The sequence below is a fragment of the Gossypium raimondii genome, chromosome 10 (assembly GCF_025698545.1).
Source record: "Gossypium raimondii isolate GPD5lz chromosome 10, ASM2569854v1, whole genome shotgun sequence".
NCBI classification, from domain to species: Eukaryota; Viridiplantae; Streptophyta; class Magnoliopsida; order Malvales; family Malvaceae; genus Gossypium; species Gossypium raimondii.
In genome coordinates, this window is record NC_068574.1 from 46,911,482 (window position 1) to 46,916,197 (window position 4,716).

A 4,716-nucleotide genomic window follows, 5' to 3' on the forward strand; every position below is an offset into this window, starting at 1 on the left:
TATAAATTCGTTTCCAATATTAATAATTAAGTAAAATTCACTTATTTTAATAACAATTACTCAAGATTAACATATTTATTAAGTCAAAAGGTGGTAAAAGTATATAGAAAAATCCTATATAATTTCAAGTTTAGACACCCCCAAACTTAAACCATTGCACGTCCCGAGTAATGTTCATGCGCAACACAACTTTTGCTAAGACAGTTTTGCAAAATTATAAAGCAGTATCAATCTTTGCACATAATCATGCATCAACAAAATCATGCTCAAAAATACTTTTTATTAATAAGTAGCTCAAATGCAAATATTTTTCCCAAACTTTATACTAAGTACAACATAATGTCAACATGAGTCATAGTATGCATGCATTTCCAAATCATATAATATTCACCAATCAATATGCTTTCCTTATCAACTAAACATAGCAACCACAAAGTTTAATTAGTGGTCTTCATATGTTGAACTTAGCAATTCCTCTCCACTAATGTAGTCGGTATAATTATCAAATCAATAGGTCTTCTATTAGGTTGTAATGGGGCTAAGCTAAAGGTAGGGATAAAAAGATGTGAATTTTTAGGTTCAGTCATCTTAACCCTAACTTTGTTTTGGATCCTTTTGCATCACAACCTTTGTACAAATGGGTACAGCCCCAAATTTATTTCGAACTCATGCTCAACCTTTACTTTTCAGACTTTGAGCAAATTTTTCTTTGCTTTTTATTCTTTTGAACGAACTTATCTTTGTTCTTTTATTCTCTCTCTCTTTTTTTAACATGAGAAGAACATGTACATCTTTTCATATTTTTCCTCAAACTTTGTTCACCAAGACAAATTTAGTTAAGATAGGTGCAAAAGAACAGGATAAAATAAAAAAAAGATGATAATACGACTTATGATGTAGGTAGTTTGCAATAAACATGCCATTAAGCTCAAAAAATTAAGTTTCAAGGGTTAAAATAATAAGGTCGACTTGAAAGGCTCAAACAATCCAAAGGAGGTGTGCCTATATCATATTAGATTCTTATACTCCTAGAATTTTGACTCAAGAAAGTTACAAAGTCAATTCTAAAGACTTAAACCTTCATATATGTCTATTTCTAAACAAATCATTTTTTCATGGCAAATACTACATAAGTCTAAAGAACATACAAGCATTCCATCACTCAAGATAACATAAGAATAACTACGATAAAATCAGAAATCATGCTTGCATTTGAACATACTTATGAAAAAAATTCTCTCTGAACATTCATTTATTTCAGCATACTTAAGTAAAAAAATTGAAATATACTTTAAAAATTCATGCGAAATGGCTTACCCCCTTTAAAAAGAAGGGGAAACACAAAAATATATAAACTTTTTCATGCCATTTTTAACTCAAATTCATGCAGTTTCAGTGTAATTCTTGTCGAAAAATATAATATAATTATAAAATAATTAAATTGTACATAAATTATTAACATATTGAATTTTAATTAATTTTATATTAAATTTTCATAAATTTTGATTTAATTTCGACAGATTTGCACAAATGGTGAAAATTGAAGAGCAAAATCGGGAAGCGATTTTTTAAGCATCGAGGCGAATTAATTTCTTAGCCTAAGATGATCCAATTGATGAGTATTAATACATAATATAATTAGTTTTAATTTTAATCCAATTTATTTTGGGTTAAATAATAATTATTAATTAAATTATGAAAATAGGTCCAATTGTGCTAAACCAAAAGACTGATCCACTGAGCACATGGGCTGCCCAAAATTGTCCAATATGCTGACCCAACCATCTTAAATTAGCTGATTATTTGACTTGCAAATCAGCTCTTGAAGTTTTCTTGAAATTGCTTCAAACCCCTCCACTTATCAAGCTTTTGTAGATTTGCCCCTGGCTAAATTTAGCAAGTTTGAAATATTCAAACTTGCTACATGTGTGGCCGGCCAAAGGGGGTCTATGGCTGCTAATTTTTTTCTATTTTTAGCAGCCAGTCCTACCTATAAATACCTTCATTTGCTACTCCCTTTCATTCTTTATACTTCTCTCTCACTTTCTCTCTTCAAAACCCTTCCTTTGTTCTCCATTTTTCCCTTACTAATTTCCCCTCTTGGAAAAGAGCCCTTTAACCACCACTGGTAGTATCATTCAAGTGCTTGTAGAAGCCTTAGTTCAACAAGAACAAGCGGAGACAGAGGAGCGCAGCAAACTAGTCAAGCTTCGGAGAAACACCGAATTTGATTCTAGTCCCTATCCTTTAATTTTTATTGTTGTTGTTATGAACACATCTATGAATACTTGTTATGCTGATATGTTTAATTTAATTAAAATGAATTAAATGTAATTCGTGTTAGGTTGATTTCTTTTCATCATTAAAATTATGTTTGTGTTGTTATAGGTCTTGGTAAATTGTTTAATTAAGTAAAACCATGATTAAGTTATTCTTGCATTATAATTGTAAGGTAAATAATGAATTAATTATTAAATCGTGTTGAAATTGTAATTAATTGACACAATACTTAATCAGTGCATGTTTAATCTTCTAAGGTAGCCGAGGGTTAAATTAGCGACGGTATTAAACGATATATTAGCCTTGCATAACTTGCAAGATTATTGTGATTAAACTGTTTCAATGTAGGTATATATTGTTACCTTACTTAATATTTTATGTGCTTATAAATATTTATTGATTGATTGAATTGACATTGAGAAATGTTTAAGAGATTAGTTAATTTAATAAGTATGTATGAGCAAGTAATAAGCAAATTACCAAGTTGTCGTGAATTTATTTGTAACAACATGAACAAGAGTTTAGGAATTCTAAGTTAAGAAATGTAATTAATCTAAAATAATTATGTCATCTTGATTAAAATCATCTTTTGAAATTGTGTATTGGAACTTTTATTTTTATATTATTTAGTTAAACTTTAGTTTTTAAAAGACATTATTTATGAAATTGTTAATTTTGAATTTTGGTCTATTTTTTCTGTTAAATTTTAATTCCATTTTTTGTGTGTTTGTTTCAGGTTTTTATGAGTATTGATCAAATTATTTATTTGCTCCCAGTAGACCCTGAAATTGAAAGGAATTTTAGACAAAAGGAGAACACAAGCAAAGCAAAGAAGGACTGACGAGATGAATTTTGAAAATCAAAACCAAAATCCAGGAGGAATATTCACTTATAATACTTACAGTCCGATCATTGTTGTCGATGACAGAAACTGTGCCATTTGACAATATGCCATTCTTTTATTCAACGAGCTCAATTTGAGTATTAGGAGACTCGAAATCGAGGCACAACAATTCTAGTTGAAGCCGGTTACGTTCCAAATGTTACAAAATATAGGTCAATTAGTGGGATTCCTATTGAAGATCCACATATTCATTTTCTGCTATTCATGGAAGTGAGTGATTCATTTAAACTAGTCGGGGTGACCAAGGATGCCTTAAGACTGAGATTATTTCCAGACTCCTTAAAAGATAGAGCACGAGCGTGGTGGAACTCCCTACCGTCCGGTTCCATAACTATATGGCAAGAGTTGGTTGAACTTTTCTTAATGAAATATTTTCTTCCATCTTTAACCGCCAAGATCCAAAATGAAATCACTTCATTTCAGCAGCTTGATGAAGAATCTTTATATGAGGCATACGAGCCGTTCAAGGAGTTATTATGAAAGTGCCCTCATCGTGACATTCCTTACCGCATTCAAATGGAGACTTTTTATATTGGTCTCAGTATTCATACTAGAATGGTGGTGGATGCTTCAGAAAATGGAGCCCTTCTTTTTAAGTCTTATAACGATGCTTACGAGATTATTTAAAGAATTTCTAGCAATATCTATCAGTGGCAAACCAACCAAGCAGCCTCAAAAAGACGAGTAGCAGGAGTACATGAAGCGGACACACTTGCTTCTTTGGCAGCCCAGGTATCCTCTATGTCTTCTATGCTTAAGAACATAACTTTTAGTGGTTTCAATGGTAACCTGACTGGTCAGCAACCAAACCAATTCAAGAATATTTCTTGTGAATACTAAAAATTTCCCATTGAATCAAGAGTCAAAATATTGCATGGGAAATTAGAATTGGAATGGTCTGCAATCAAATTCTTTATTACTTGTCACTTTATTACTTGTTGGGATTGTGTACACTTAGCACATTTCGACCGTTCCAAGAAGCAATGTCCTCATTGCGAAAACAAAGTAATGAATGAAAACTGAACACCAAGTAGGGTTGTAAGAAAAGAGAGGTGAGTCATAAAGACTACTTAAGTACCAAGTCTTTCTCAACAATCCAATCCTAGACATGTTCATTACCATTAACATATCACTTTGCTGAAGAGGTATAGAGCTTATTTTATTTATGCTTCGTATTTTATTATGCGAAAGAAAAAATTCTAACTTGGAAATAAAAATAAACTCCTAAAAAGAAATAAAACCTAAGACAAGAAATTCCCCCATTTTATTTATTTGACTTATCCTCCCCGTCTTCTTCCTTTGATGTTTCATCCTCGTTTTCATTCTCATCTTCCTTCCATAACTTGAAGATATAATCTAGGAACTCAGGAACAAAACTATTAGAGATAGCTTTAAAAGTATTTCTTACAAAATCATCTCTAATATTTGCATATTTCCAATAAGCCTGTTGTTGGTTATGCATAAATTTCATCATATCCATCATAATTGACAATTTTGATTTCTTCACAGTATTTGAAGAAGTGGGCATAGGA

The 4,716-nt window shown here is 31.2% G+C and overlaps 1 non-coding gene across 1 annotated transcript; it reads right to left on the reverse strand.

Annotated features, from left to right (window-relative positions):
• Positions 1 to 3,577: 3,577 nt before the first annotated feature.
• Positions 3,578 to 3,684, reverse strand: LOC128034158 (small nucleolar RNA R71). The gene has a single exon (XR_008190290.1). It is a non-coding gene; the product is annotated as a small nucleolar RNA R71 (small nucleolar RNA).
• Between the last annotated feature and the right edge of the window lie 1,032 nt (positions 3,685 to 4,716).